Genomic DNA, 11,859 nt, shown 5'->3' on the forward strand with positions numbered 1-11,859 from the left:
GAAAGGAGCAGGGAAAAAGCCAAGCTGCCATCTGAGATAAAGATAATTTCTTGTTTTATTGCAGGGACATCAGATTACAGAAAGGGAAAACAGAAAACCAGGAGGAAAGGTACCAGTGTACAGAGCAGGGGAAACCATGAAAACCCACCACCGCTGTGCACAGGCAAGAAACTGCTTCCTCTGGTGGCATCCCAAAATGCTGGCAATGCTTTGGGAGCAGAGATGTGCTGAGCTACAACTCTCTGCAGCCACCTGAAAGGGCCATCAGGTTGATCAGAAGGCTGGAGCACCTCTCCTATGAAGACAGACTGAGAGAGGGTTGGGATTGTTCAGTCTGGAGAGGAGAAGGCTCTAAGGAGACCTTATTGTGGCCTTCCATATCTGAAGGGGGCCCTACAGGAAAGCTGGGTAGGGACTTTTTAGGCTATCAGGTGGTGATAGGACTAGGGGGAATGGAGCAAAACTACAAGTGGGTGGATTCAGGTTGGGTGTTAGGAAGAAGTTCTTCACTGTGAGGATGGCGAGACACTAGAACAGGTTGCCCAGGGAGGTGGTGGAAGCCCCATCCTTGGAGGGTTTTAAGGCCAGGCTGGATGTGGTTCTGAGCAACCTGATCTAGTGTGAGGTGTCCCCGCCCATGGTGGAGGGGCTGGAACTAGATGATCCTTGAGGTGCCTTCCAACTCTGACAATTCTGTGATTCTCTGAAGATGTTCTTCTGAGTCACTTGGTTGAGAGCACTCATAATCAAACTAGTCTGGGATATGCATCCTCCAGAAACCCATGACACCCAAGAAATCTGGACTTTGCTTCCTCCTCTTCCCTTTCTCAAACACCTTCTGCTGTGTCACCCCACATGATGGTTTTGTCAATGTAGTGCAAATGTTCTGAAGCTCCACCCTGTTCCAATACAGTCTGGATCAGTCCATGGAAGTGGTGGGCCTATGTTTTTACCCCTGGGGAATCAACTCCAGGTGTAGCAGACACCTTTATGTAAAAGCAATTTGGTCCATTGAATTGGGACCTTAAGTTCTTAGAATTTCCAGATTCCCAAGTACAGCAATTTCAGCTGCTGGTTTTGTTGATCATTATCTCCATCCCTGGAGATATTCAAGGTGAGGCTCAACAGGTCTCTGGACAGCCTGATCTCATTGAGAATGCCCTTGCTTACTGCAGAGGGACTTGGACTAGATGACCTTTGGAGTTCCCTTTTAAGCCAGACCACTCTATGTTATGATTCTCTTATTTACAGAAGAAGTAAGGATGCAGCTTTTCAACAGCACTGCTGTTTTGAATTAATTAGTGTTTTGATATACATATCCTTGGCTTTAAGAGGACACAGTAACTGCCCAGGAACTGCAGGAACTGCAAAACATGCAATACTGATATTGAGGACTTAATGGTTGATTTTTTTTTTTCCCCCTAGGGTAACTTCCAAGTGTGCCTGTTTCAGAAAGTGATCAGAGAAAGATTTCTCCCTGGTTCATCAAGAACAGGTGCCAACTTGGAAAGTGGTTCAGTGGTTCAATAAGGCCTAGCAATTTCCAAGTAGATTTTCAAGCAACATGAAGCCTCCTCTGGAGGACTGCATGCAGTTCTGGGCTCCCTGGAGTCTCCATTTCTGCAGTCATTCAAAACCCACCTGAGTATTGTCCTGTGCAACCTGCTCTAGGTGATCCTGCTATGGCAGAAGAATTGGACTCAATCTCCAGAGGCTCCCTCCAACCTCAAGTACCTTCCTGGGCAAATTGTTCCAGTGCTCAGCCACCCTCAGGTGCATAACTTGTTCCTAACATCCAGTCTAATTTTCTCTTTTCAAACCATTGCCCCTTGTCTTACCACTACAGGCCTTTGTGAACAGTCTCTCTCCATCTTTCTTGTAGCCCCCTTCAGATATTTGAAGGTCACTATTAGGTCTCCCTGGAGCCTTCTCAGGTGAAAAAGCAATAGGCTAAAGTTAAATGTGAGTCAAGCTCCCCGAAATGTGTTTATTGCATGCTGAAATCTCATCTGCCCCTCCACCTGAAATCACCCTTCCCCCATCAGCTCAGGAGGAACAAATCCTAATGCTTGCTATTGATTCATAGTCTACTTTAATGTTTTTCAGTCACTGAAATGAAGATTTTTCCAAGACTACTAAGGCTTCTGTGAGCAGAACTTGTGCTCTTTCTTTGCTTGTTTGGATTGCAAGGGTTGTGTACTGGTTATTAACAAATTGTCTGCCTTGGGAGAAGAAATGTTACAGTGTGGAACATGGGGGTGTTAGGTTCCACATGGTAACATTCACATGTTCACACAGGGTCAAGTAACAGAGAGCCTTCGGGCAAGGAGCAGCCAGCTCAGCTGAGGATTGTGGTCTTTGCTTTCTGGGCTGCTGTCTAAATACTTGAGTCTAATGATTTATTGTGACTCAGTGGTTTAGGAATTGGAAAAGGATTCTGGAGGTTTTATTCCTAAAATGGCAAATTTTAGCTGACAGAGATTCTATCAATAATCACAGAATGTTAGGGGTTAGAAGAGACCTCAAAAGATCATCCAGTCCAACCTCCCCCTGTCAGAGTAGAATCACCTAGGGCAGGTCACACAGGAGCACATCTAGGTAGGATTTGAATATCTCCAGAGAAGGAGGCTCTACAACCTCTCTGGGGAGCCTGTTCCAGGGCTGTGTCACCCTCACGAGGAAAAAGCTTTTCCTTCTGTTCTGTGGAACCTCCTGTGCTCCAGCTTGCACCCATTGCCCCTTGTCCTATCATTGGATATCTCTGATCAAAGCCTGGCTCCATCCTCCTGATACTGCCCTTCACATCTTTATAGACATGAATGAGGTCACCTCTCAGTCTCCAGCTTCCTCAGTGTCTCCTCATAAGGCAGGTGTTCCACTGCCTTCAGCATCTTTGCGGCTCTGTGCTGGACTTTTTCAAGCATTTCCTGAAGGTCCTTGAACTGTGGGGCCCAGAACTGGATCCAGTATTCTGGATGTGGTCTCATCGGAGCTGATAAGCAGTGGAGGAGAACCTCTCTTAATCTACTAACTACAGCCCTTCTAATACAGGCCAGGATGCCATTGGCCTTCTTGGCCACCAGAGCACATTGCTGGCTCATGGTCATCCTTCTGTCCACCAGGATCTCCAGGCCCCTTTCTCCTTAACTGTAGACATACAAATGGAGTCACTTTTAAAAGGCAGAATTTACAAGGAATTGAACGAAGTCATTGTTAACATAGCTTGTGAAAAACTCTACTTAAGCATTATTGCAAAGAATTCTGGCACTGCACCAAAACCTAGCAAACAAACTTCTAGTGAAGACAAGATCTCTTAAGGGTATAGACTGTAGGAAAAGAGGTATTTTATTTTTATAAGGCTATGTAGTAATTAAAAAAAAATATTAAGGACTCCTTCTGTGGAGACTTTCAAGTCCTGCCTGGATGTGTTCCTGTGAGAACTACTCTAAGTGATCCTGCCTTGGTAGAGGGCTTGGATCTTCATGATCTCTGGAGGTCCCTTCTAACCTGTAAGGTTCTGTGATTCTGTGACACTTGGAGTGAAAAAAAAGAACCAGTAGTGGATTTTAGTGGTATTTATTTAGCCAACAGTTACAGAGATTGCTTAATTTTCCTGTTACATTGAGCTTGTGAAACAGCTTGGGTTCTACTTTCCAGATTTATTTAAATAGAGACTTGTGTAGAAATAGCTCAGCCCTTGGGCTTTAACATTGTACTGATACAAAAATGATACTCCAATTGCACTGTAACAGACAGAAAAATGAGGGCACAGAGCAATTTACTTTAGGGTTCTAACAACCATATAAAGCTGAGGTAGTTCTACAAGGCACAGACCTAGGACTGAAGTCGTTCAGCAAGTACAGGTATAGGTGTGACCAAAGAAACTGCCTTAGTAACACTTGAGGCGTGCCTTCATTTGGCTTTAGTCTGCAGAGGACTCTGAAATGGCTTAGCAATGTGGCAAAGACAGGCTAAGTTCTAAAAGGTTCAGGACAAGGTTTGTCAAGGGGCAAAGAAGAGAAAAGCTGCAGGTCTTAATATGGCCTAAAAATAAGGTCATTACCTTTTCCTTGCCTACTCTTTTATTAGTGGATACCAAATGCTGTTCCACACCTTGGATAAGGTAGGTTCTAACTTCCTTCAAAAGGGAAGCAAGGAGCAGACCCCTCCTCATCCTTCTTCGAATAGATCTCTGTGGTTCCCTGGAACATAAAAGGGTGTGAATGAGGAAGCAAAGTATTGTCGTGAGGAGCAGGATTTTCACAGAATCACAGAATGTTAGAGGTTGGAAGGGACCTCCAGAGATCATCAAGTCCAGACGCCCTGCCAAGGCAGGATCCCCCATGATAGTTTGCACAGGAATGCATCCAGAGGAGGAGACTCCACAACCTCTCTGGGCAGCCTGCTTCAGCACTCTGTCACCCTCTCTGTAAAGAAGTTCCTCCTCATGCTGAGGTGAAACTGCCTGTGTTCCAGTTTGTAGCCCTTGCTCCTTGTCTGACTGCTGCACACCACCTTTCCTGGTGGAAGTTTTGCTGACAGGACAAAAGAGAACAATTTTACTCCCTGAAGTCACAGATTTCTTTTTAAAAAGATGAGCTAGAGGCAGTGTTGACTACATTCTGAGCAAGCAGGATGGCATAGAGTCTGCTGAAACAAGAACCAGAGAACATTTGAAACCTTGTAGAGCAAGCAGACAAAACCAGGCGTCCTAGCCAGCAGATGAATCACAACCCGCAGCAGTGGAGAAACTGTGAATGCCACAAAGACATATGGCAGGGTAGTTCCCTTTGCCAAACACGGTCATCCTCCTGCTAGACATAATCAATAGAAAATGAAAGCAAGCCTTTGGGGAGTTTCAGAGGCTGGCTTTGTGGGTCTGGTTGATTCCTCTGCTCTTACAAACCTTGTTTCTCAGAGGACTGGCTGCTTAGGGATCTGGCCAAAAAAGCCCAAGGCCTGTGTGATGTTTATGTGCTATACTACTGATAAACACCTTTTAAAAGGGCTCTCTTCATTACAAATTTAAAAAGCACTTCCTCAAAAGACTTTCAGCTAAGCATCCTCTCTATTTTCTTATCTCTAGGGAGGCTTCTGAAAAAGCACAGTACTCAGACTTCCAGAATCAAATCCTTGCCAATATAGGCATCAACAAAATGACCACACTTAAGAGAATGCAAGGAAAGGAGAGACACTGCTTGAAATACTCAGGTATAACCTCTCAGTTTGCCAAAAGCAGTATTTCAGAGAGTAAATCCTGCTGCTGCAATGAGCAAGTGATCTTTGTCCACTCCTGTAGTAGGTAAAAAGAGATTATTTCTGTGGGCTTTGCTCTGGCAGGGCTTTAATCAGCTTAATCTAGCCCACATTAGGGATAATGTAATATGCTGCTATTAAGAAAAGTAGTGTGTACCATTTAGCTTCCATTGCAGTTTTCACTCACCTTGAACGAAAAAGAAGTAATAAAAAGATGAACAAGGGCAAGGATCTTTGAATCAAATAATAGCATTTCTTGGGTATAATGCAGAGAAGCCTGTTCCTGCCCTCTTGTATCTGCAAAACAAAGATGAAAATAAAAACTGAAGAAGAGTTGCTTCACCTAGAGGTAAGAAACTTTCCAGAGTACAGGCATTATCTCTCTGCTTGAAAAACAGCATCAGAGCAAGCCAAGGGTGTTTCTCTGTGAGGATATTTTAAGAAGATGTAGACCCAAGCAAAAAAATTGAGGCAGCCTCTGTCAGTTACAGAGCTCATCTATAGATGTCACTGAAAAAGCACAATTTGCCTACACACTTGCTTAACAAAACAGAAGAATTTTTGATGATTCCAGAGAACAGCATTTAAAAAAAAAACCAAACCAATACATTAAGCAGGAGAGCCAAATAAGGGTCAAGATTCTATCGGTCCTGGCAGCGTTTTGGAGAGATAAAAAGAAGCCGGTCTTGCTGCGTTTATCAAGTGTGAATTCCTGAATTGCTGCAGCCCAGTGCAAGAGAAGCCCTGCTACACGTCTAGAGACGCTTCAGCATCCTGCTGTGCTAGCCTGACATCTCCTGTGTGTCAAGAGCACTTATTTTTAGATGGGACAGTCATTAGGGACACAACCTATCTTAACTACTGCAAAGGAAGCAGCGCAGGGGCAGCAGAAGCCAGGGTTGGGGGGGGAGGCTCAGCGCAGAGTGGCTAAGATTCTGCTTTCTGACCTTAATCCACAGCCGTGTGGATGGATGTGCCCTATTTTTTTTTTTTATCCGAGGGATTTTTGGCAGCAGTAGTCACGCCCTGTTGGGCAATGCCATGTTTTCTAAAATGAGCCATACCACATATTTTGCATGCTGAGTCAGAGAGGGCAGAAAGAGCCTCACCAATAATCCTCTTGCGCTGAGGGCGCGTGAAAGAACATTGCAGACTGGAGTGGGGCAAAAGAAAAGTTGTCTTGCTGGCTGTCACTGGCCACCTCTGGAAACATGGGCAGGGTTAAACAGATAACTGCTGCCTTGCAGTCGATGTTTGAATGGAACTCCATGCATATCTAAACAGTGCCTCTGTGTGGCTCTGAATTAAAACCTAACAATGGTTTGTGCTTGTCAGAAAGATACTGAAAGCTCTTTGATTGATAGAGATGCTCTCTGAAACTGAACTCTCTCTCTGATTTCATGTGGATCCTAGAGGAGAACGATCCATATTCAGCTAGAAAATGTGGAGTTCTTATTTTGCAGACTGGCTTTAGCTGATACTCTCCATGCATTTGTCTGAATTTTCTCATCTGGGCTCCTGGTCACTTCCATGCTTATTATTCCATTGTCTCAAGCTGTGCCAGGGCAGGTTTAGGCTAGACCTTAGGAAGAAGTTCATCACAGAAAGACTGATTGCCATTGGAATTGGCTGCCCAGGGAGGTGGTGGAGTCACCGTCCCTGGGGGTGTTTAAAAGGAGACTGGACAAGGTACTTGGTGCCATGGTTTAGTTAATTAGAAGGTGTTAGGTGATAGGCTGGACTCAATGATGTTGAAGGTCTTTTCTAACCTGGTTAATTCTGTGATACACTGTTGTAAAAAATGTGGTTTGCTTAAACCTTAAGCAATAAACTAGGGACTGTAAGAACAAAAAAATAGGGAGTTAGGAAATGTTTGTGGCCTGTTTGAGGGAATGATGGAATTGTAGAGCTAAGAATCATTTTCCCAAAGCAGTGTTTAAAAATTCTGTTTGCTTGTTTCCAATTAGCACTGAAAGGACATTTTTTAATTTGGAGTTTTATACAAAATGAAAACTTGAAGCTCTGACTAGCTCTGACTTGGATGTTGAACCCTTCCTCTGGTATCCTTCGAGTTTCAGCTTTGAAAACCAACCAGCATAGATGCAGAGGGTAGGTTTAGGTTAGATATTATGAAGAAGCTCTTCAACATGAGGGTGCTGAGACAATAGAATAGATTGCCCAGAGAGTTTGTGGATGCACTGTCCATGGAATTTGTTAAGGTTAGGTTGGATGGGGCTTTGAGCATCCTGATCTGATCAAAGATGTCCCTGCCTGTGGTAGAAGGATTGTAAGTAGATGACCTTTAAGGTCCTTTCCAACTCAAACTATGATTCAATATAATCTTCATGAAATTCAAGCCAGAATAAGTGCCCTCAGTGCCCTACTTTCCTACCCTGGTAGAGGATGTAGCAGCATCTTTCTTCCCATCTTTGGACTCATCACATTGGAGGCACCTGCTAGTTTTACTCACAGCTAAGAAATGCTCCCCAGTAGCTCATTATTTTCACAGCCTTTCTTCTTGAGCTCATTTGATCTCTAAAGTGCTGTGGACTAATTTTGCTCCTGCATACACAGATACTTAACAATGGGGCAGTTGTCCTAGGTTGCTCCCAGCTCTTGCAATGTTCACCCGCTGTCATTCTGTCAGTCAGAGCTGTGTCACAGGACAGCTGCTGCTCCTGACTCATCTTAGCACTCAGTCCTCTGCACAGGACCTTCCTGTGACTCTAAGCTGAAACAATTGTTAGAAGTGGAAAGAAAACTGAGCAAACAATGTGGATTTACTGTTTTAAATGATGTTTACTGAAACACAAATATCAGTAGAAATATACAGGTGTAATCTGGCCCTTAAATGTCTTCCTATACTCACAAATGTGATGTGCTTAATGCTGGCAATAGGATCCCTGATATTGTCTTTAATTCCAGCTGTTCTTTCAGTATATGGAACTATGAATGAGGTCAACAAGGCAAAGTATAAGGTCCTGCACCTAGGCTGGGGCAATCTGGACAACTTCTGAGAAGATGAGAGGGCATGGCCTGGAGCTGCACCAGGGGAGGTTTAGGCTGGATGTCAGGAAGCACTTCCTCATGGAAAGGATAATTAGACACTGGAATGGACTGCCCAGGGAGGTGGTGGTGTCATTGTCTCTGGAGGTGTTTAAGGAAAGATTGGATGTGGCACTTAGTGACATGGTCTGGTTGATGTGGTGGTGTTAGGTCATAGGCTGGACTTGATGATCTCAGAAGTCTATTCCAGCATCAATAATTCTATGATTCTGTGTGCAATCCTAGATGTCAGTCCAGGATGGAGGATGATGAAATTGAGAGCAGTCCTGCACAAAAGGACTTGGGGGTGCAGGTGGATGAGAAGCTGGACATGAGCCAACAGTGTGAGCTTGCAGCTGGGAAAGCCAGTGGCAGCCTGGGCTGCATCAAAAGCAACATGGCCAGAGATGGAAAGAGGGGATCCTGACACTGTTCTGCTGAGATCTCACCTGCCTATGATACTGCAGTGCTGCATCCAGCTCTGGAGCCCTCAACACAGCAAGGACATGGAACTGATGGAGCAGGTCCAGAGCAGGGCCACCAGAATCATCATGGGGGCTGAAACACCTCTCTATGAGAACAGGCTGAGGAAACGGAGATTGTTCAGCATGGAGAAGAGAAGGTTCCAGGGAGTCCTAATACGTGCCAGTACCTGAAGGGGACTACGTGAAGGCGGCAGAAGGACTGTTTACAAAGGCCTGCAGTGACAGGACAAAGGACAGCAGCTTGAAATGAGAGAAGAAGAAATATAGGTTGGATGTTTGAAACAAGTTCTGTACCATGATATTGGTGGAAGACTGGAACTGGTTGCCCAGGCAGGTAGTTGAGGCCCCATCCCTGGAGATGGACTTCTACCACCTCCCTGAGCAACCCATTCCAGTGTCTCACCACCCCCATGGTAAAGACCACCTTCCTAACATCCAATTTACCCATTTCTAATTTTGCTCCATTCCCCCAGTCCTTTAACTACCTGACACCCTAGAAAGTCCCTCCCCATGATTTCTTGTAGCCCACTTCAGATACTGGAAGGCCACAATAAAGTCCCCTTGGAGCATTTTCTTCTCCAGACTGGACAGTCCCAACTCTCTCAGTCTGTCTTCATAGGAGAGGAGCTCCAGCCCTCTGATTATCCTTGTGGCCCTTCTCTGGACACACTCCAGCACATCCATATCCTTCTTGTAACAGTGGCTCCAGAACTGGATGCAATGCCCCAGGTGGGGTCTCACCAGAATGTAGTAGAGGAGTAGAATCCCCTCCCTTGCCTTGCTGGCAACACTTCTTTGGATGCAACCCAGGCTCCGGTTGGCTCTCTGAGCTGCAAATGCATATTGGTGGCTCATGTTGAGCTTCTCATCCACCAGCACCCCCAATGCCCTCTCCCCAGGGCTGCTCTCAAGCCAGTCACTGTCCAGCCTATATTGGTGCTTGACATTGCCCCGACCCAGGTGCAGGACCTTGCACTTGCTCTTGCTGAACTTCATGAAGTTGCCTTTTGCCCAGTTCTGCAGCCTGTCAAGGTCCCTCTGGCTAGATCCCTTCCTTCCAGTGTGTCAGCTGCACCACACAGCTTGGTGTCATCTGCAGACTTGCTGAGGGAGCCACAATGCCACTGTCTATGTCACAGACCAAGATGTAGTACCTAAAGTAGGTAGGAGCCACGTGGGGATTTTTAGCTTATGGATTTAGACTTTGATGTTCTTGTGACTACAATGGCATGTAAGTATTTGGTTTTTTCCTTCTTTTTATTTTTTTTCCTCCCAAATCTGGCTACAGGCTTTGTAGGTATCAATAGAACAGACTAAGCAGTGACTCTTGTAGCACACTTTGCAAATCAGCAACCTTGCAGACAAGGAACAATCGACCATAATCTTTTGGTAATTGGTTGCAAGACTTCAATGTATTAATAGTGTTTTCATCAAAGTCTGTGGACTGTCAACATTTCAGATGGCCCAGAAAAATCTGCTTAAAGGACTGACATCATTCAGTAGAACAATGAGGATAGTGCTTCTCTTTTTCAGCTTGGGGCCAGATTGAGGACATCTTGAACATACTGGCAACTGAGATGTTTGAAGACAGTTTGAATTAGCTATTTAACTAGACTGTTTATGAAAGGCAATTAGAAATTGAACACTAATCTGCAATATTATTTCAGGGAGTACATATTCAGAGTGAAGATCAGGCTGTTTGTTTTCTATGGGAAGGAAAAAAATCCAACTGTCTCTAATGGAATTTGAAGAGCCTGTGCTGCAAAGAGAGGACTGAAGGTAGAGTGCCACTGTTTTGGTATGTCCTGTGATGCTTCTTGATTTGAATTCATCCTGCTTACATTGACTAAATGTTTAAAAGTTCTAAAATTAAAAAAAATCCTGACATGACATCATGACATCCTTAGGTTTTTAACCAAGATCTTTGTTTAGCAACCTCAATGCTGAAAAAAATGGAAAAAAAAATCCCCCCCACTTCTTCATGTACTCTGTGGAAATAATATTGGTGTGATGTAGACATGATTTTAAGGTCATTCAGGTCACTATCACAGAATCACAGAATGTCAGGGGTTGGAAGTGACCTCGAAAGCTCATCCAGTCCAACTCCCCTGCCAGAGCAGGATCACCTAGACCAGATCACACAGGCAGGTTCTTGAATATCTCCAAAGAGGGAGACTCCACAACCCCTCTGGGCAGCCTGTTCCAGTCTTCTGGCACCCTCACACAGGGAAAAAACCTCTTCCTCTTGTTTTCTTAGAACTTCCTATGCCTTAATTTACACCCATTGCCCCTTGTCCTGTCACTGGGCATGACCCAGCAGAGCCTGGCTCCATCCTCCTGGCACTCACCCTTTACATATGTATAACTATGAACGAGGTCATCCCTCAGGCTCCTCCTCACCAAGTTCAAGAGCCCCAGCTCCCTCAGGCTCTCCTTGTAAGAGAGATGTTCCACTCCATCATCTGGACAGTCCATCTGTGCTAGACTCTTTCAAGCAGTTTCCTGAAGTTCTTCTTGAACTGAGGAGCCCAGAACTGGACAGAAATTTCCAGATATGGCCTCACCAGCGCAGAGTAGAATGGTTTAGGTTGGAAGGGACATCCAAAAGTCATCCAGTCCAGCCCCACTGCAGTCAACAGGGGCATCCTCCACTAGATCAGGTAGCTCAGAGTCTTGTCAAGTGTGGCCTTGAATATATCCAGCAATGGGGCCTCAACTACCTTTCTGGGAATCCTTTCTCAGTGTTCCACCACCTCCATAATAAATGCTTGGGGTTTAATTTTGAAATGAGCAGTTTGTACTTCTGCCATCAAATCTCAGTTTTGAATTATTAAAAATGAAACAGTAGGAAATGCTTCCACAATTTTGGTGTGATCAATTTCTTTTTCCTTTGTGGATTTTGTTCTTGATTTATTTAGCTACTGGACATTTCAGAGGACTGGCAAAAACTGCCAGGTTGTGTTTTGGACTGTGGAGTGTTTTTGTACAGAGTGTATCTGCAGCTTTGCAGACTACTGCAAGGATGAACAAGGCAGAAATAAAATGTTCTGACAGCTCACAACACATCTCGGTC

This window comes from Pogoniulus pusillus, chromosome 1 (assembly GCF_015220805.1).
Source record: "Pogoniulus pusillus isolate bPogPus1 chromosome 1, bPogPus1.pri, whole genome shotgun sequence".
In the NCBI taxonomy this organism is placed as follows: domain Eukaryota; kingdom Metazoa; phylum Chordata; class Aves; order Piciformes; family Lybiidae; genus Pogoniulus; species Pogoniulus pusillus.